Consider the following 23,089-nt stretch of genomic DNA (forward strand, 5'->3'; position numbering starts at 1 on the left):
AGCATGGTTAGGTGACAACATCACTAAAGAAAGGCAATATGTGTGAACCAGGACTTGTGAAGTACCTTGAAGAAGTAGCTTGATGCCCACAAATTACTGAGTAGGTGCTCCGCTGAGAGGATTAGAGTCACCTATAAGTTAGTGCCTACGAATTTGCCGAGTTCATGCTCAGCGAGGGGACTGAAATCTCCTATAAGTTGGTCCTTGCAAATGTTGTAAATTCGTACTTACTTTATACAAAGAAATTTACAAAAGAATTACAAAAATAAATGGTATAAGTTTTTCTTACATATAAATTTGTATTTTGTGATTTATGTGTATTGAATGTTTTTTATAAACTAAAATTATTAATAATAATGAAATACTAATTCAGCCCGCTCACTGTTTCTAACAAAACTTTACTCACTTCCACTTAAAACATTTCACTGACTTGTTATTTATTTGATAATAAAAGTAAGAGATTTAGAATTTATTAGATTTTCATATTCAAAACAATTATTAAAAAACTATTTAAATATAGAATTCAAACAAATATCATGAAATTATTCGGAACATACATTCTGTAATAAGCACTCGTCGTCCAAATGAAAACTCCACTGCCAAATAAATTCTCTTATTTGGCGATTACAGAGCTCCCTGTCTCAAATTGATAATGAGTACTCTCCCGAACAGGATTTAGAGAAAGCAGTGAAACTTGAATTATAGATTTAATAAATATATTTATGATGCATAAAATAAACATCGAAAACTATCATATTAGAACTTTCTATAATCAGGCAGTATGATTCCTTATATTACAAATCCCAATGTATTTATCTCAATGTACTCGAAATTTTATCGATGAGAGAACTATAGCCAATTATGGTGTTTATATATATATAAACAGGTTTGCGCTTACTGCCAAAAGAAATAAGGTTTAAAATCGCATAACAAATACTCGTATGTATATCAGCTGGATGTCTAAAATCACATCTGGAAATTTTATTATTTAGTAATTACTTCATCTGAATCAGAAATAAATTGAATGCATAAAATAGAATAGCAATTTGTATGCAGCCTGCACAGAACACAAAATTGTATGGATATTCTCAGTTTAGGGTCACAGATGAGAACAACGATAAATCTGTATGCACAAAACAGCAATTTGTATGTATATTCTCAGTTTTGGGTCACAATATGCTGCTAGCTGAGATTCAGACTAGAAACTCGTTGACTAATAATGAGATTAATAACAGCAATAGCAAAAAATTTATGCACAGAACAATTACCAGATTACTTAAATAGTTGAGGGGAGAATGATATATAGTCCATTTATGCACAGAACAACAACAATCCTACCCTCATTGGATGGGAGTATTAACTTTTTTAGGGTTTCAACAAGCAAGCACAAGCGAGCATTGAACTGTTTATTACAAAAACCAAAAATAATGGGATCTGCATGTGCTGGGCACTTCAAGGCCGCAGGAACATTTCCCATAGGGATCTGGGTTATATTTTCAAATTCTGGAGGCATTTCCAATCAGATCCGATCCAGGGGTCTGAGATTCCATCTTCTCTGCCAAAAGGTTTCGGTAATGCTCACATATATTCACATAAATACAATCGGATCATGTTAGAAACTGTCATTATTTGATGGATAATATGAATGACACAGAATAGAATCGCAAGACAAGCGGAATATTAGCTCCTCAAAACTTCACATGTCAGGATTGGCCATGGAATGTGTTTTGTTAAAAAAAAAAAACAACAACAACAACAAACTTGATATACACTTCTTCAGGCAACAACTGGTATTTAGTTTCCAGCTCCTCACAAATTTTCATCTACAACAAAAGTTCAAATTTTCAATTCAATTTCTCAACCATGCTCTGATGTTTATTGTGTGTTGCATATACAAGACCATTTTCACCTTATTTGTGTCTTCTAGCTTTTCACAAAATGTGGTGTGGCTTGCTTCCCAAATACAGCAAAGATAGACTCGCTTAAAACGATTTTATATAAAAATGCAGTGCGCCTTTTAGGAGGGTAAAATAGCAGTGAATCCTAAAAGATGAACTGCATCTAATTACTTTCCATCAATAGGGAGTGTGGAACTAAAATACCAAGAATTCACATGCCAAACAAATGAATGATTAAATTAGTCACTTTGATATTCTCTCCTCAGTGAACTAATATTTCCAATTTGGGTGGATACATCCACTATCAACTCCACAGCAACATTCATATTTGGACTGCAATATAAAATGCTAATGGGATTTGTGGCTAATTGTGAGTTTGGATACTAGATTTCCTCATTGTCATCCAACAGAAAACCAGTGTCAAAGTGTTCATTTTTTCAACAATCATCTCTAACAAAATGTGATGCTCATTAGTAACAACCATACTGGGCAAGATGAGCTTTCATATAACTGTAATGTGCTGGCATTGGTCCATGAATATTCTTCGGCATACTCAACGAAAAGAAAAGATTGTGGCAAATAAAATCGTCACATTGCCTCCAGCAACAAACAAAATAAAAAATATCACTTTGCAATTTTTCCTTCACTGAACATTGAAACACGGTAATCATCAACATGAAAGAAAAGGAATGCGCAATGAACACAAATGAAATTGCTCCCAACAAAAATATGTTTGTTAGGTATTTTTGAACATGAAGCTGCTAATACCAGCTGAGATGACACTGGTATTATAATATAATATAAAGTGGGTAGTGGAAATCCCATTATGAATATCTAAGAACATTTATGATTATAACGCCAATACATCTGCAATTTGTTGCAGCTGACCAGCCGCAAGGGGCCGATGACTACCTTTCTAGATAAACATTCACCTGAGTCATTTTATTATGGGTACATCACTGTCTTCCAGTAACCAAGCTTAAATCTCTTACATATCTTGGTGAAAACTCCTACTTGCTGAAATCTATCCAACTAAACTCCAAAACACTAAGATTTGTCATTTCCCCCTCAAGGGAGTGCCCAATCAATTTCAAAGATAAGGGCAACCCTTTACACTCCATTAAAAACTCATTTACCAGATTTTCAAATCTTTGCGATGTATGACGCTGAAAGAGAGCATTATTTTTATGGCCATATCCCTGTTTCTTCAGAACCATTTTTCAATATCTTGTATATCTTAATGGAAACTTTGACTTGGTAAAGTCTATCCAACTAGTCTTCCCAATAAGATCTGTCGTTTTCTCCACAAAGAAGTGCCCCAATCACTTTCAAAGATAAGGGCAATCCCACAAAAATCAGTAAGAACGCATCCACCAGATATTCAATTCTTTGCAGTGTGAACATGTTGGTCCTGGGATGTAATTAAAATTAAGCTATTTGGGAGAATGGCATCTTTTATCGACAAAAAAGCATTCAGCTGATCAGCGTGAACTACATCATCTAAAACTATAAGAGAAGAGACAGCTATGAAATGCTTTTAAACGACACTGTGAGTTGGTCTGTATGATTTATTTCTAGATCCAACTAAATCAAGCCTTCAAAAAGCAAAGAAAAAGCAGGATACACAGTAATTTGAAAATCTTCGGTTAAAGAATTGTTTTACGAGTGTTGTCTTTCCTACTCCACCCAAGCTCATGATCAAGAGACACTGAGCTTTGCTGCGGCAATAACAGAGTTGTGAAAATCATTTGACTTTCCATCCAAACCAGTTCAATATTTGACCATATTGAGAAGTCTTCTTCCACCACTTCACTTTTCAGGAGGCACTGAACAATCCCATCCATAAGCCTTACCCTGTAACTGGTTGCAGTGAACCAAAGAAACATTATATAGAGTTGTTATACCTAGAAAAGCAAGGCTTGCCCCAAAATACACACAACCTAAATGAATTTAAAGAAATAAAAACACTAACAAAGATCTATTTTAACCCCCAAAAGATTATTTTATCTTTCTATGCTGGTTTATTTTTGAGTGCTGAACAGGTTTAAGAGGTACCTATGCGATTGTATATCAATATAATTAACACATATCCGTCCTAATCATTAAACCTTTAGACACCCAGAAGGTTACAGAGCATAACAAATCAGGGTTTCAAATGCCAATACATTAGGGTTTGAGAAGGATCTATCCTAATAAGTGTAAATAGAACTTACAAGTAATTCATGAAGAAGTACCGGTTTACCCCATCGCACGCCTTGGGCTCGAAGACCGAGATGATGGTAGCCCACTAATTCCTCTTACCATGAAGAGAAAATGGCGATATTAACGGAGGAAGTGGTAATAACACATTTTTTGCAGAGAGACGTTAAGTTCTTTCTCTCCCGCTATATTCCTGGTAGTCCATAAAGATCCGCAATCCAGGAGAAATAAGACGGTCGTTTCCCTCTTCCTACTGTGGCGATATGCAGTGACAAGGGTGGAGGCCAGTGTTTTCCTTCTTCCTGCTGCGGGGATATGCAGCGATGGAGATAGAGACGAAGGTAGAGGAAACCCCAATCGCAAATGGGGAAGGAGATTGGAAAGCTTTCGACATAAGGAAATCATTTGGAGTGTTACTTCTAGGTTATAACGAAAGACAGTGGAATAATTACGTGGTGACGTGGAAGTTGAATGGTGGTTAAGACAGATAACCCTAGGGATCTGAATGGTCGTTCAGAGCTCATGACCTTTCGGAATTTGAAGGGTCGTTCAGCGTTCTATATTTTTTTGATGCTTGAGTTAGTCTTATCATTACAAAGTTGTCAGCGTTATTATGGTTATATTTCAACTTTTCAGTATTTTTTTATATGTACTTGATTAATTTTGTTTAACATTTATTTATAGGTATTTGATTAATTTTGTTTTAAGAAAAATGTGTTTAGATGTATTTGATTAATTTTGTTTAATATGTAACAAAGAAGGTGTTAGAATTTAACTTGTGAAATCTACATTTATATCATTTTTAAAGTGTTAAATTTATTTATGCATTGTGGAAAAAATATATATTCAAAATTGTATTCCTAAATTTAAATAATAAAAACATCATACTCATAATTGTATCACCATATTTGTTTAAAAATTCAAGACCTAGAATAGTTAGATTGTGCTATTATCATTAAGTATGAATTATGAATTTTATATTTGAATAAATATTTATTCAAATATTTTATATTTACAAAGCGAGTTGTCTTTAGTGCGACTTTTTCGAAACTTTTCCGGTGGATTTTTCAAATCTAATTTCTTTAAAATCGAGCAAGAATTCATTGAAATCACAAGTTTGATGGGTAAACTGCACAATAGAAGTGTCCTATGGGTTTTTCAGGGCGTTGAATCCATATATACACTCAAAAAACTAGTTTAAATAACACAAATCAAGATTTCATCACAATTTTTTCTGTCGGATTCTAGCACCGGAAACTCCAAAAAGTCGCACTAAAGACAACTTCTTTACAAAGTGCCAGATGTAAAATGTTATCATTACAAAGAAAGTGTATGTGCTCCTAGTGTTATCATTAGAAAGTGTGAGTTGTAAGCCCTTGTCATTACAAAGAAGTTTGAATTGTGAGCATTATGAGTAAATATCAAGTGCCTTCCTATGTGATTAATTTGATTTTATGATAACTAAATGTTTTGAAATGGGAATTTTTTAAGGATTAAATGAGGTGGGTTAATAAGTGGGTCACAAAGATATTAGGGTGTGATTATGAGATCATCTATTAGGATGGAAAAGAAAATGCAACCATAAATACACTTTTAGGAGACATTAACAAAGTTCTTTATGCACTCTCTAAGTTACAATTCAATTGGGTGGAAGCACTAAGTCTAAAATGGAAACAAAACCCTCATACCCAATCACTAATCCCACAACTAAAACAAGTTCCAAATGATCTGGTTTGGATAAAGAATGCAATGAATGAACACAGAGAAAACACAAGATACATAATTGAAAGTATAGTGTTACAATGAAAACCAATTTCTATTAATAAATCCAATGGTGAAAAGCACCAACTACATAGCAATACATAGTCACTATAATGATGATGACTCATCTCTAAGAAGAGGTGTGTTGACTATGCCCATTCACAAAAACCCCTTAACAAGGAGGGAAACCCCTTTTATTACAATGTGATGTAGAGAGTGATGGAAGGATTGTGATCTCTCAAGGTTGATTCAAAACTATTGCATGTATTTTTGCACTAAAGAGCATGGTTGGTCTATCATCGCATGATCATAGGGTCATAAGGCTATTAAGTGTACAATAAGTTCCTCACAACACAAAATATCCATCATTTTATTGAAAGAATAGAAATAACAGTCATGCCACCCAAGACTCCATGGCGATTTGTTTCAAAGATTTAATATCATGAGGTAATGACCCCCTATTGATATTGAATTTTATGAATTTGAATATAACTATTCTTGTCATCACCTTAGGATACGTTACATTTAGGTGTATTTTGTTAGGAGGGTACCTCCTAAGATAGTGATTTTGAGTACGGATTAGGGAATTTCAAGACCTACATATTTTGCACTATACGCATACCCACAACCTGATCAAAGAGTTAATTTTTTATTCAATCCAATGACTTATCTTATGTGATGGAAATCATGCTTTGCAACCCCCATTTGTACTACAAGAACATTTTGGTTTTATTCTCTTTTTGGTCTCATGACCTTTTGCATGATAAAGTTGCATAGATTTCCTACCTAGTCTAGGTTGAATTCCCTACCCTTTTGATGCAATCATAGCCATCCCTAGAATGATTATCTATTCCCATGAGCTTAAGTGGTTCTTCAACTTTAGGCCCAAGTCGTTGATTTTTTGTAGCTAGGATAGGTACTTCTAGCCTTGTGTCTTGGATAGAAGGACCCTAGTTTTGCCTCTTTAGGAGCTTGCATATGACATGCATGTCAGTTGCATACGACATGCGAAGTTTGCATGTTGATTGCATGTGACATTTGGAATGTGAAAGTGAGTTGCAATCATGTGGATTAGTTGCATGTGACATGCATTAGATATGCATATAAAGTAAGCTAAATTTATGACTTGTACTTGAGTTAAAGTACAGAAAGCTAAAGATAAGTCACTTGTTTTCAGTTAACTTGACAAGCTAATTTTGGTCGTCAATCTTAGCTTAAGAAAATTATAAATTGAGCCTAAGGGGTGAGGCAAAGACACAACAACATCACAAGTTTGAGAGCGACATCTTAGTGAGAATGTGATCAGTCTAAGAGAGTGCAGAGGGGTTGGAGATCTAGATTTGTGAGAGACATCAAATCTGTTGGATTATATTTTGTAATCAATATTTTCTCAAATGAACCATTACCCAGGATGGGAGCCCAAACATGTTCTTATTTTAATTAATGAAGAACTGATTTGTTGAGTAGAAATTTGTTCATGATTATGTGATTTAGATCATAATTTGCTTCTCCTAATGTTTTTATCTGTTATGAACTTAGTTGCATATTTGTTCAGTTATTATTTGTTGGGAATTAAATATTAGGTGTTGGGTTCTATAAAAAGTAACATGTTAATAGAGCTGGAGCTTTGAATAGATCTTGGAATCGCAAGTGTTTGTTTCATACTAGATTTCTGGAGCCAGGTTCGATCATGATCATATATGAACACATTTTTTTAAGGGCCAAAGTAAATCAATTGGTCATGTAGGTATGAAGAACAGTACCTATAGCCAATAGGATTGGCGAAGGGAAACTCTTAGAGGGAGAGAGGGACACTATAACGATCGGGGGATTAGTGGCATAATTTGTGGGTATCTCAAAGGATTGAGACAAACCCATAACAGTGTTAGAAGGACTTAGCACAAGATCGATGTTAGTGATAGAGATTGAGCAGGGGGTTCTAAAGGCTGAGTTGAGACTGGAAAGTCAAACTTCTAATCTAGAAGAGGGTCAATATGCCTATTCCATATATGGCAGGACTAGTCGGTATGAGCTAACGTTGATGGATGCTCGCCAGCAAGCTCCTGGGAGCATGGTTGGAACAAGTCTTCATATCAAACTCTGAAATAGATAGCAGGGAAGTATTCTACTTTAGAGGGAGTAGGTACATCAATAAATGATGTGGTGGGATTAGAGACAAATCTAGGTGGAGGTTCTTCCAGAAGTACCTCCTCACTAAGAGGGAGTGTTGATTTTTTGTAGTTCAGATAGGTACTTCTAGCCTTGTTCCTTGACTAGAAGGACCTTAGTTATGCCTCTTTAGGAGATTGCACACGACATGCAAGGCATGCATGTCAGTTGCATGTGACATGTGGAGTTTGCATGTTGATTGCATGCAACAGGTGAAGTGTGCAAGTGAGTTGCATGCATGCATATTAGTTGCATGTGACATTCATGAGATATGCATGTAAGGCAAGCTAAATTTATGACTTGTACTTGAGTTAAAGTAAAGAAAGCTAAAGATAAGAAAGTTCATTAAAGATAAGTCACTTATCTTCAGTTAACTTGACCAACTAATTTTGGTTGTCAATATTATCTTAGGAAAATTATAAAATGAGCCTAAGGGTTGAAGCAAAGACACAACAACAACACAAGTTTATGAGTATCATCTTAGTGAGCATGTACTGGGTCCAAGAGAGTGCAAAGAGGTTGGAGATCTAGATCCGTGAGAGAGAGTGGATATGCTAGATCAAATCCATAGCTTTGTAATATGTATTTTCTCAGTTCAGCCATTATCCCAAGATGGGAACCCAAGTAAGTTCTAATTTTAATTAAAGAAGAAATGATTTGTTGGGCAGAATGTTTTTTACAATTATGTGTTTTAGATAGTAATTTGCTTCTGTTGAAGTTTTTATGGGTTAGGAACTTGGTTATGTATTTGTTTAGTCATTATTTTTTGGGAATTAAATATCAGGTGTTAGGTTTTGTAAAAGCTAAGTGTCATTTGCATTAAGTTGAATTGATCTATAAATTGTTGTGGATATTCCACTAGAGCAGTTCATCATAATAGATCCAATAAAACTATTGAAATATTACTATGTATGTTAGTTCTTGTTAAATGTTAGATTCTTTATTAATTGTTTTTTATGCTTAAATGAAAAAATTAACTAAAATGTGAGATATATAGATAGAAATACACATACCATCCAAAATAGGCACAATTTTTTCAATAGAAAATCGTTATGGGAGAAACCCAGCTAGAAGGCGAGGTTGCTCTACTCTCTTTTCTCTAGTATGGAAAATGTGCAAGGACAAATAAAAAGGTATTCTCTATGGAGTTACTTATGACTTGTGGATTTTGAGACTATTACAGGATCCTAACCACCTCTATTTTGCTCTCCAACTCCTAATTGCTCTTCTCAACTATTAAACAAAATACCATATGACAGAATGGAACCCCTACTCCTCCTAATGGGTCAATATTTAAGATAATTTGATAGACAACTAGGTGAAGATGAAGGACATAACATTTGAGGGGTCATAAAAGGATGGTACAAGGAGTAATAAATACAAAAGAATAATTAGCCTAAGGAGAGACACATGGATACAATGCATTTGCAACAAAAAAAGGTGAGAACTTTGGTGTTATACAATTTAAAATGACACAAGCATGAGAGTAGATGCCAAAGAAGCAAAAATACTTGAGGAAAAATATATTTATAACCCAGTGCAATCATAATAGTAATTGTTGCAAACTTGTAATTGACAACATATTAATTCATAATACGGTGGCAATCTAAATGGTTAATAAAATGGGTTTGGTGCAACAAATAACATCCCCATCCCTACAAATCATATCAATTTTAAAAAGCATATGAGGTGATTATGATAAATCATGTAAAATAGATTCACACATTGGTTCATAAAAGATGACATTCTATGTGAAGCAACCCCTATGGATGCATGCCACTTATTATTGTGAAGACTCCGGAAGTTTGGTCATTGTATAGTACATTATGGGAGAAAGAATATATTATCATTAAAATGGTTGAAGGTTCAAGTTATTTCCTATGAAGGATGAGGATCCTAAATAATTGTTATTGTTTATAGAAAAATGATTCTTAACCAATGTATAGGAGAGAAAGGTTGCAGGAGCTTTGAAGGAAGATGACAATGGAAGACTTGAGTCGATGCAATGCTGCACCTAGTGGTTTTGGTTAACCCTCATGGACGCCTTGCCTCTGCCCTACTTGTCTACAACCCGCGGGCTCCCTGGCGTTCCATTTTTGCAGTCAACCCGACTTTTACACAGACCATAACCACCTCTGACCTGCTCCCAGACGACAGACATGGATCTTCACGTCGTTGATTACACCGCGGATCCTAATCCCTACGAAGAAATTTGGACCCACTCTCGCGCTGTGTCAGGTTCCGGTTCTTTTGGTTCATCCTTGCGCCCTCTGTCTACTCCGAACCCTGCTCTGAACCGGCTTGGGCCATATGTGCCCCACCTACCGCCCTCTATTGATCTTGACGCTGCATCTAGTCTGGACTACCCCATGCTATCCCCGACAACCCTAAACCTCATCGGCACCTACCTACACCCATCCCCCTCTTTCAAATCGACGTTGCCTCACATACCTCACATTTCTGCCCCTTCCAGCACCCCCATCTTCTTTGGCATCTCACAACCCAGGTCTGCTATCCCCTATTTCTCCTCTCAGGTCGGAGGCACTGTACCAAACCTAACGACCCTCCACCTAGCACTCCCATCTGCTCTGGCTGTTTCAGCACACCGGTACCTAACCCTAAATCTACTCCTCCTACTCCGCAAACGGTTAACCAGGGTATACGGGGCCTCTTCCGTGATTACCCTATGGCACGCAGGTTTGATAAGGTTAAGAAAAGGAGGTGTTTGAAGGTTGTTGACAGGGACATCAACCTCTCTCTGGGGGAAGACCTCCCGATGGGCGAAGTGGTGGACACGGCCAAAAAGGTCTTGGTGGGTCGTGTTTGAGGGCAGAATTACTCAGTGGAGAGACTATGTATCTGGACCATGGAGATATGGGGCACTCTACTCAAAGAACTGCCCACCATTTGTGTTCTCACGCGAGGGTGGTTCACTCTCAAGTTTCGTAGGGAGGAGTACACTGACTGGATACTCTTAAGGTTTTGGCACATTGAATATGCATCGGTTCTGTTGAAAATATGGGATCCGTTATTTGACCCTAAAAGGGAACAACTAGGAGTTGGGCCGATATGGGTACGCTTACTAGGCCTACCTATGCAATATTAGTCTCTGGATGTCTTCATGCGCATTGGCAATGCACTGGGAACCTATTTGGAGCATGACCATCCTATGAAACAACCAGAAATATGACCATGGCTCGTATTCTAGTTCACTTGGTTACACGAGAAGGCCTAGAGGAGAAGATAACCCTTCATTGGAGGCACTACTCGCACAGACAAAATCTGGATTATGAAGATGTCTCATTCAGATGCAAAAGATGCCACAAGGTGGGGCATATTTACAAAGATTGTCCACTCATCTCGCCATCTTCTCCTCCTGCATCCAAGGGAAAGAAGCATCACCAGATAGAAGACCCAATTGTGGATGAGTAGTCCACAAGTCCAAATAGTCTAAAGGATGCGGTTAGGGAAATTGTTCGGCCATCCCGTGTTGCCTAGATTTCGTCTATCTTCCCGCCCATGACTAGATCCATGTCTGTTGCAGTGGCTACTCCATCAATGGGTATTGTTTCTTCCCCCTTTTCCTCTACTCTGAATGTTAGTAATTTTATTTTTACTATGGAATCTACTGCATCTTTTCCATGCATGGTCACCTCCCCCTTCACTTGTGCACTTGACCCCCCTCTGTCCACATTCTCCACTGCCCCTCTGGCTATACATTCACCTGGATTCCGATACCCCCCTATTTCCCCATCTGCATCTAGCTCTCACTCATACAACCTTTGCACCCACCTCCAGGCTCTTCCTGAATCGCTTGGATTCGGGATCTCATCCTCAAAAGCTGAGCACAATCCCTCCCCAAGGAGGCCATCCAAGATATCCAAAGCCATCAACATTGTTGGGGCTGATGTGGCCCTAGGAAGATAGAACACCATTGAAATGGTACTTAGAGCACAAGACATCCTTGGCAGTGTTCCCCCATGAAGTGGGTATCCTTCAATTGTAGCGGTTTAGCTAGCCCCTCTAAAATATTAGCTCTCAAGAGGCTCTTGGGTAGTGAGCCATGTGATATCATTTTTCTACAAGAAACCCTCGGTAGGACTGAGCAGATTGTTAGGACCCTACAAGCCATGCTGCCTAGATGGTTATTTCAGGCCTTGGATGTTGTTGGGCAATCGGGGGGTATAACTGTTGGGGTAAACCCTAAAACCATCAAGGTCATCTCTGCTTGGGCTGGTCAGGGATTCTTGGGTATGGATATATCATCTGTTGAACTGGGCAGGAATCTCTGTATTATGAATATTTATACCCCTAATCATAGCAGACTGGACTTCTGGCAGCAGTTACTCGAGAACCCCCTTATCAACCACTCTATTATCGTAGGCAGAGACCTAAATTTCACCATTGATCATGAAGAATCCTGGTGACATCATTCACAGTTGGATCCACTTTTGGATCAGCTGGGATTGCTATTGGAGCAACACCAAATTATTGGTATACCCATGAATAAAAATATGCCTACATGGCACAACAAAAGTATAGGAGATGCAGCTCTTTGCAGGAGACTGGATCAGTTTCTTATTCATGAAGACCTTATTGCATCCCTTACTAATTATAGACAATGGGTGGGCACAGGAGGGATTTCAGACCATTCCCCTATCTATCTGGAATTGGATGGCTCCTAAAAAAAACCAAGGCTCCCTATAAGTTTAACTCGACCTAGTTAAAGGACCCTGAATATCTCAGGTTAGTTACACAATATTGGAGAGCACACCCCCTACCAAATGATCAAGGGATGGCCGAAGGCTTTTGCCGTAATCTGGTAAATATTAAAAGACTATCCATTTACTGGGAAAAGGGGAAAAAGGCCAGGGAGGAGCAAACCCTGTTACACAGCATTTTTTCACTCTCCCTATACTCCCCATTCACGATCCTGAAGGACCTATACAGTGAACCCAACATGCTTTCCCATCATGAAGAAACTCTGAGTATGTCCCTCTTCATGAGCAGAATAATTCCCCTTTGCATCATTTCCCAAGAATCTTCCTTTTATCCCAGTTTACCAAATCGGCGCTACTAACCCGTTTCCTCCTTGCATTGATTTGCATAGATTAAAACTAGCCCTAACGCCATACGAAGTGACTGAGCCCTTTTCTAGTCGCGTCGATCCTCTTTTGGCAAGTTTTTTAAATATGGAGTCGAAGCTTCTAGCTCTAGAAGCTTCGTAATGGAATTCTGGTAGATGGTTGGGCTGGATGGAGCTGAGGAAGTTAGTTTGGGCTCCTTTGCCCTATTAGGATGGAACAAACTCAAGAGATAAGACCTTCTCCCATGATGAGAGGAACCATCTCCCATCCATCCAAGCTATATAAACCTCTCTTTTCCCAAGCTAAACTAATTTTTTGGAGTGATTTTGAATGATTAGCAAGTCATCTATAGCTTGTAGCTTTCTAATATATGTTTGACGGAGAATAGTGTGTTTTTTGGTTTGGTTGAGACTAGATGGAAAGAGGCCTTAAAACTTCCATTGTTGTGGCTATCTATGAAGTGCTAGCAAAAGTGTGGGAACCCGGATATGTCGGAGGAGACCAACAACGTCAAGGTACCGTTGTAATCTCTTTCTAATTTATATAAATGCAACTATTGATTGATTTCCTACATGAAGTGTCATTTTACATCTTTATGGTTTAATGTTGCTTGACCTATTAAGTAGGCTGAATACAATATTGTATGTTATCACATTTGTTGTCGTTGTTTTTTTCTTGTTTCAGGTATTCGAAGGAAGGAAATGAAAGATAGCTGGAGTGAGGAAGCAAGATCATCACCAAGCGGAATAGCGTTCTAAGAGGTGCGCCCTCTTAATTGATTCTAGCTTAAGGAGATTTTCCATAGATTGTTTGTTTGTGGCTAGACCCACTCTCTCGGGCTAGAGGAATTGTTTTTGTCCACACTAAGAATTTACTGTACCACATACCCTCTGTGATATTGAAAGTCAGTTGGCCTCACTAACAGATGACCAAGGCAGAGGGTATATCTCTATTGAAGCAAAACTACACCTAACCTGCATGGAAGCCCATAAATCCAAGATTCTGCTGGATCGGGAAGAGACATGGAGGCTCAGGAGTAGAGCAATTTGGCTACAAGTTGGGGATGGCAACACTAGTTTCTTTCATAAATATGCCAATGGAAGGAAGGCCTGCAATACTATTTGGCATATGCCCACAAAATAGGGACAGACTTCTAATACCTATAATCAGCTGGCTCAGATGGGAAACACATACTTCAAGCAACTATTCAAAGCTCCACCTAGTACAACACTCACTGATATTATTCGTATTGTGGGGAATTTCCCTATATTTGTGGAGCCAAATGCCGAGGAGGACCTCATCAAACCTATTACTATGGGGGAACTGGAGGACATCCTGAAGTGGTTCAAGAAGGACAAAAGTCTGGGGCTAGATGGCTCGTCTGTGGAATTCTATCTTACATTATTCGACACTATTGGCCCAGACCTACTCAAAGTGATTAAAGAATGTCATTTTCGGGCAGATTGTATGAAGCCATAAACTCCACCTATATAGCACTAATTCCCAAGATGGAATCCCCTTTATATTGCAACGATTTCCATCCCATATCTCTCTGCAATTGCCTTGATAAGATTATTTCCAAGATCATTGCCAACCATATCAAGCCGATCCTATCTGAAAACATATCGTATGAACAATTTTCCTTCCTACACAACTATCAAACACATGAGACCATCGGCACAACCTAGGAGGCCCTCCATTCCATCAAACAAAAGAATCTGAAAGGTGCCATCCTCAAAATAGACCTCTCAAAGGCATTCGATCGAGTTAGTTGGATTTTTATAAGGATGCTTCTTACTCACTTGGGATTTCCCATTGCTTTCATTAGATGGATCATGTGATGCATTACATCTGTTTCTTTCGGTACTTTAATCAATGGATAGGCCTCCAATTTTTTCCATGCGGAACGTGGTATCAAACAGGGATGCCCACTTTCCCCGCTACTTTTCTTAATTGCAATGGAAGGTTTACGTAGGTCGATCGCATCGAAAAAATGATCCAAGAGACTCAATGGTCTCAAGATCATGGATCAATGCACTCTTTCGTATTTGCTATTTGTGGATGATATTATGATTTTCCTCAATGGAGGCATTCAAGAGAACAACACTCTCTCTGAGGTGCTGCAATTATTCTGCTCTGCAACAGGGATGGAAATTAATGGGCCCAAATCCACCATCACCCTATCGGCTTGCTCCCAACAAGAGACCTATCATGCACACCTCAAATTTCCCTTCCAGAGCTTACTGCTGGAGGATGGATTGAAGTACCTGGGCTTCAAGATTAAATCTCATGGATACAAATTTTCGATTGGACCTGGTTAGTTGCAAAGGTTGAAAGAAGATTAAACAATTGGAGCCATAGGTTACTATCTAGAGCAGGTCGTCTGGTGCTCATAAAATTTGTCCTAGAAGCCACCCTGGTCTATTGGACGTCCCTAGCCTGGATTCCTCATGGTATCTTAACCAGGATTCAAAGATTATGTTGCCATTTCTTATGGAAGGGGCACAAGGATGGGAAACCCTTTTCTTAGGTTAAATGGAACAGAATTGCAACCCCCCAAAAAAGGGGGGGTTGGGGCCTTAAAAATATCTCTACCTTTTCTTAGGCACTTGTGGCCAAATTAGGATGTCTTCTCCTGAAGCACAAAATCCTATGGATGGAGGTGGTTACCTATAAGTATATCTAGCTTCGTACTATTATGGAATGGATTCGTCTACCTGTTGGAACAAGCAAGGAATATCAGTGATATGGAGAGCTATCACACACACCCTTCCCATCATAAGAAGTGGTCTTACTTAGCGAATTGGCAATGACATGATTGTTCGCATAGGGGCTAATACATGGATTGGTTGTGACAACTTATACAATCTTCCTCCTGAGCTGAAAAATTTTCTTAATCGTAGAGGAGCAGTATCCATTGCTTAGATTGGGGATCGTTTGAATACATCCATCTATCATCAAGCTTGGCTATCTGTTGATTCTCTTGGTATACTAGAACAGTGGTGTATGGAGTGGAGGCAATACACTAACGCTGTAAAAGAATCCCATGTGAGACTCAGGGATGATAAGGTTGAACTGATATTGGCTCTTGCCAAAAAGGTGACCTATACACCAAAGGAGGGTTACCCTATCATACATGCTGCCCATAAGTCCATATCATTGGAAAGTTGGTGGTGCTGGCTATGGAAGCTGAAAGGCCCACCACGCACTCAGCTCTTGAAGTGGAACATTATCATGGACAAGACCCCATCCAGAACCAGTCTTAGAAAACGTTCCTTCCAAGGTCCTTCTTGGTGTGTACTATGTCGTAGGGAGGAGGAATTGAACTACCGCCTTTTCCTATCTTGCACCAACACTCAATAGATCTAGGAATATGTGTTACATACACTAAATATAAATCAGCGATGGGAAGGAGATAGTATGTCGAATTCCTTGAATAGATGGTGGATTGAAGCCCCCAATATAAAAGCCCGAAATTTCCCTTTAATTATGTGCTAGAAAATATGGATCTGCAGGAACAACATCATATTTCTCGACAAGAAAATTCGATGGCCATGCATTATCCCAAAAATATGCAATAGTTACAATGAAAGTTTGGATGATGAACAGGTTTCCTCGATTCGTACTATGATTTTGGAGGTTATAGATAAAACTCATCCATGGGCATACTTTGACGATTCTTCCCAAGGCCAGAGGCGTGGCAGAGCCATTATACTATACTTATCCGAGACACATATTTTCCATATCTACATGGGGTTGGGTGCTGGCACAAATAACTTCCTGGATCTCTTATCACTTCGTCATCTTTTATATTTTGCATTAAACAAAAACTGTCGACATTTACAAGTTTTTGGGGACTCTAAGATTGTCATTAATTGGTTCAACTACATTTCTACATGCCATGCTCACACACTTAGGACCATATTGGATTATGCATTGTATTTAAAAACTCATTTTGATAAGATTTCATGTTCTCAAATCTACAGGGAGTGCAACCAACCTGCGGATCAACTTTCTAAAGAGGTAACTCACCATCCCAAAGGGGAATGGCTGATCCATGAGAAAAGACAGGGGCAGATCTACTAGTTCTACCACAGGCCATACATTGATCAGGACTTGCAAAGGGCTGATAGGCCCTAACTTATTATAGTTTTTTTTTTATCTATTGACATCTGAACAATGAATCACCGAGGGTGAAATTTTGGTCAATTTTTGAAATTTTGTAACATATATGTATATGTTTTCAGACATAAGAAGGTATAGCCACCTCTAGGTTTATTGTATATACTTTTACAGACTTTATTGATTATAGATGACTACGGTCACTCACTCTACATATGCCTATGGCATCTACAACATGTAATTTTCCTTACAATGAAAATTAAGGTTTTTTCCCCAGGGAAAAAGGAGAGAAAGGAATGTTATGAAATTGTCTTTTGGAGAGTGAAGGAAGAGGAAAATAATGACAAAGGAGAAATGAACATGCATGAGCTATAGATTCACAAGGAGATGAAAAGTTGTTAGATTTGTCCCCACACATCATGAGAGAATATTTCCCTCAATTTTAAAGTGTTAAATTTATTTATGCATTGTGGAAAAAATATACACTCAATATTGTATTATCAAATTTAAATAACAAAAACACCACACCCATAATTGTATCACTAAATTTTGTTTAAAAATCCAAGACCTAGAATAGTTAGATTGTGTTACTATCATTAAGTATGAATTATGAATTTTAAATTTGAATAAATATTTATTCAAATATTTTATATTTACAAAGTGCTAGATGTAAAGTGTTATCATTACAAAGAAAGTGTATGTGCTCCCAGTGTTATCATTGGAAAGTGTGAGTTGTAAGCCCTTGTCATTACAAAGAAGTTTGAAATGTGAGCATTATGAGCAAAATATCAAGTGCCTTCCTATGTGATTAATTTGATTTTATGATAGCTAAATGTTTTGAAATGGGAATTTTTTAAGGATTAAATGAGGTGGGTTAATAAGTGGGTCACAAAGATATTAGGGTGTGATTATGAGATCATCTATTAGGATGGAAAAGAAAATACAATCATAAATGCACTTTTAGGAGACGTTAACAAAGTTCTTCTTTATGCACTCTCTAAGTTACAATTCAATTGGGTGGAAGCACTAAGTCTAAAATGGAAACAAAACCCTCATACCCAACCACTAATCCCACAACTACAACAAGTTCCAAATGATCCGGTTTGGATAAAGAATGAAATGAATAAACACAGAGAAAACACAAGATACATAATTGAATGTATAATTTTACAATGAAAAGCAAATTTTATTAATAAATCCAATGGTGAAAAGCACAAACTACATAGCAATACATAGTGACTATAATTATGATGACTTGTCTCTAAGAAGAGGTGTGTTGACTATGCTCATTCACAAAACCCCTTAACAAGGAGGAGGGAAACCCCTTTTATTACAAGGTGATGTAGATAAGATAAGATAATTATATTTATGTCCAAATAATGACCACAAAGTAGGTCAAAGGGACTGTTGAGTACATTGATGTATATACAAAGCGGGAGAACCAAACGGTCTCTTGTAAAAGATACAATGCATGAAGTAAATCAACATCTGGCCCTAGCAGAGAAGATCCAAGAACTAATAGGTCTGAGGATCAGACCCATATCTCCTAACATCTGAGGCTGAATGAATAACACTGAAGAAACTCAACAAAGTTTGTTGGCTCGATGAAGAGTTGATGGCAAATGCAAATTGTCCACTAAACCATTTCCTTGGGGATTCACACATTGTTGAATGTTGGAGGACCTAGTCTGTCTCCTAGGAACGGATCTGAGATGGAACTGTTGCTGAGATCTCGTGTGGCAGGGTGAGGTCCCATGGATCCTCACTGATCTGGAGTCTGGATACGTACCGGTACCAATCGATCTCTTGGTGCCCCTGTCTGAAGGTAGTACCCTAAAAAATGTCATGATCCTTTGTGTGGGGTCTAGTCTAATGGGATGTTGAAGAATATGTGCTCGAAACCTAAGAGCCTCTTGCATATATATGGCCAAACATCTCTGATCGGGATACCTGAAAAATTTAGCGAGGGTCCGAGAATCTCTGAACAAGTAATGAAACCTTCCTCTAATCTCATAGTAGACAGGGCATCTAAGAATGAAGTGCACCTCGGTCTCCACTTCGTGCAAATGACATGCCTAGCAGAGTCTATCTAGTCTATCCACCTGGTGGTCCATCTCTACCTAGAGTCTATGGGAACCTACTCTAAACTGGCCTAGAGGAATGTGAAGAGCATGCATTCAGTGGTGAAACATATATTGGGGTCGAATAATGAGTCAGTCTCTCAACTCCAAGAAGTGTTCAGCGTAGAAGGTCATCTTTGGGCACAACCCTCTTGGAGGATTGACCCAGGTGACCTGGACGAACTACTTGTAGATGTCCTCCCTGATGATCTTGTTTAGCTCGTGTCTAGTAGGTAAAAGGTGACCAAGAGCATCTAAGGAACATCAGAAAGGAGGGAGATGATCCAACTGAATTCCCACTGACTCTACGAGATTTTAAACTCCTGTAAACCAACATTTGGCTTGTCCTGAGGGACTAGAACGAGTAATAGTCTTAGAAGAGAAATATGCCAAGTAAGGATATTGGTCCCTAGTCTTTATCGAGTCTGCCAAGCCCTGGACATGATGCAAGAATGAAACCAATATGAAGATCATCTCAAGTTGAAAGGGTTGAGCTCCAAACTCTGCAAGGATGATGTGATGTGGCACTGTCACTTTGCACCTAATGATGAGGCGGAGAAGAAGAATCTGGACTCTTTCAGCTGAAGCCCATTTTGACTCAAGTAAAGACAATCCCCAAATCTCTTAGCCATATAGAACAGTGGGATGGATCAAGGTGTCCATGAGGCTCATCTTGGGCGAGATGTCCTGGAAGTGATGTCGAAAGCACCGTCTCTTGAGAAGGGCTAAGGATCTATGTCCTTTGTTGATCTGAGGCTGAAGTGCTGGTTGAAAATTGAAGCAGGGACCTAAGAATTGCACCCCCAAGTAAGTATACATTTTGGTGATCTCAATCTCTTCCCCTCTGAATAGAAAGTGAAGGTCTAATGTTTTCTTCACCCCATTGAAGATCATAACCTTGGTTTTACCCAGGTTTACCATCAGCTATCGATGATCACAAAACACAGCTAAGTCATCTAACTGCCTCTGTAATCCTTCTGGGGATGAGGAGGGGAGGACCACGTCGTCAAAAAAGAGTAGAATAGATATCAAAACATGGTGAAGAAGGCAGCCATCAATGTCCTGGATATGCTCATGTAGAAATGCTTCCAACTCATCAATATAGATCCCAAACAGGGTAGGGGACAATGGACAACCATGTTTAACTCCAGTAGTGCTTCGAATGAAATCAAAAATCCCATGGGTTGTGTGAAGAGACCAAGAATGGACTCATATAGGTGCATAATAGCAGTCAATAGGGTTTCAGAGATGCCAATATCTATGGGTCTCTGGAGCAAGGCCTCCCTCGAAACAAAGTCAAAAGCTTTCCAAAAATCTATGATACAACAGTAGACTTTCGAAGAGCGGTGTCATGCCTCCTCAATAATGACGTGAAGGGTGAAGATGTGGTCAATGGTCTAATGAGCTGGTCGAAAACCTTCCTATCCCCTAGCTCTGAGTTGTCTCTACTCAAGGTCACTAAAGAGCTTCCTATGTAGAACAGTAGCATACAACTTCGAGAATGTGTGACCCACCATGATCGTTCTATAATTATTGGGATTTGAGCTGCAACTTGATTTGTGGATCGGATGGATGATGTGGTGTGACCATGTCAGTGGAAAACGTTCACGGACTACATGGTTGAAGAGATCATCTAAGTAGCTAACCAAAGCATGAAAACAATGCTTAAAGAACTCTGCTTGGTAGCCTTACTCATCGGCTGCTTTGTTTTTGCTCATCACCCAAATGGCCTCTCTAATATCTCTGTCTGAGAATAGGTAATAGGAAGAGGGTGGGGATGTAACATGAATTTGGGCCTGCCCGGGAATATCATAAAGGTTGGAAATGTGAGAGAACATGGATGTAGGGTCGAGGTTAGGTGGAAGAGGGGAGCATCAGGAAAGGATGGTATGCCAGAATTGTTTAGGGGAGTGGGCAAGGAGAGCAAAAGTTCTCATCTTCTATGGGAGACAAAGAGTCATTTCTTGTGACGAAGGAGATGATGATAAGAAGCTTTAAGGTTGAAGTAGAAGAGTTGAGAATGGGTGAAATCACATCGAAGTTATCGATGTAGAGTCTTGCATTCATCATCGTACCATTTGTTCGTGGGGAAAGATCCAACTTTAGGGGAGATGGAAGTGGAACGAGTGGAGTGGGGGAAGGATTTGGGTGTTGCTTCCTAAATGGAATCTGAAAGACAAGTAAGCAGAATCAAGCAAGGAGAACTGGGTCTTCTAGGGGAGCATCTTGCATATGGTAGAGGAGAAGATGTCAGGGTCTCCTTTCTCAAATTGGAATGTAGTTATGGGTGGGCCCTGAGGGATGGATGGGGTGGAAGGGGAGGGTCAAACCAGAGGGAGAAGGAAAGAAGTGCATGATCAGCAAGGGGGACGGGGGAGATTGAGAAATGAAGAATAAAAGGGAGAAAGTTATGGCTAACGAGTACATAATCAACTACACTCGCACCCCCACCATATCGTTGGCATGTGAAAAAGTGAGAGTCTGGGAAATAGGTGATCCAGATTTAAACATGAATGCAACAAATTATAGAGATAACCATAAACACAAAGATGCAATGGAAATAATACTTCTTTTTGTCAATGTAAAATATTGAAATATGCTTACAAACAGAAATGGAATTAAACCAGCTAGGGTGATGGTAGCTTATCTCTGAGAAGAGATGTGGTGGCTAAATGCCTCTGTACTACCTTACAATGAGGCTCAAGGGCCTTTTTATTATTGAACAATAAGAGCAAACCATAAACAACCAAAACCCTAACCCGAGCAGATGTAACACCAAGAGTTTATGGGCCTCATTGGGGTGAGTTAGATAGCCAACTTCTTGGGGCTGCAACTTCATCATATTATCTCGGTTTGATGCGCATGATAGCCCATTGGAAAGATCTCTCCGAGGACTATGACGAAAAAGATGATTTTAGATAAAAAAAATCATTGGCGGTAGATTTCCAAAAAACGTCACTTAGGGCTTCGGAAGTTTAGGACCTGAAAAACTCCTACAAATAGTAAACTGTGCTACACTTAAGGAAACTGAAAAACCAAAAGAAGCAATGGTGGGGGTCCAAGTGGAATTGGCGGGTGGCCACCAATATCCACCTGGATCAACAGGGGAGACCATTTAGAATCAATAACTCTTGGGATTCCCCCAACTGCAATAGATGCTTACCATAAACTGTAATGGGCCCTAAAGCATCCTTGACATCTGATGAAGCCCTACTGAATCTGGATTTATCCCTTGGGTGAAAAACACATCCTTTGATCGGTCATGGAGAGGGATCTAGAGATCTCTAGTGCGAGCATTGAAGTCACCTAGGAGGATGACTTCCCCAACATCATAGTACTAGGTGATGTTGGTGTACAAGTCTATAAAGGGGTCCCCATTTGAGCCATTATGGACAACAAATGGTGAAGAGGCTAGGGGGAAGTAACAAACTACAATGTAGATGTCCCTCGGAGGAGAGACTCCAACACTAATCTGAATCCACATAAGCCTGGAAAAATCATCTTCGGCTACCAAAGATACCCTGTTTCGGAGTGAATCACTAGCCAAACAAGAAACTCCACCTGATCCCTTGACCCCTCCTGCTCCTCGTTTCCTGCTTGCAAACTGAGATCCAATGGTAACCTGCAATATCTGGGATGGGTCGAACAGGGCTCACATGAGTCTCGGTCATGAAGAGGATGTTCTTTGATTTGAGAGAATCATACATGAGTCTCGACGATGACCAAAAAGATC

General features: G+C 39.0%; 1 long non-coding RNA gene across 1 annotated transcript; it reads right to left on the minus strand.

The window, feature by feature from the left end:
* Positions 1 to 1,501: 1,501 nt before the first annotated feature.
* On the minus strand, positions 1,502 to 4,634 carry LOC149188907 (uncharacterized). Its single transcript, XR_016255852.1, has 2 exons — positions 4,112 to 4,634; positions 1,502 to 3,758 (listed from the first exon to the last, which is right to left on the minus strand). It is a non-coding gene; the product is annotated as an uncharacterized LOC149188907 (long non-coding RNA).
* Positions 4,635 to 23,089: the final 18,455 nt, after the last annotated feature.

Source organism: Pinus tabuliformis, chromosome 3_1 (genome assembly GCF_031772625.1).
Source record: "Pinus tabuliformis cultivar Carrire ecotype Pingquan chromosome 3_1, CPIR1, whole genome shotgun sequence".
Taxonomy (NCBI): Eukaryota; Viridiplantae; Streptophyta; class Pinopsida; order Pinales; family Pinaceae; genus Pinus; species Pinus tabuliformis.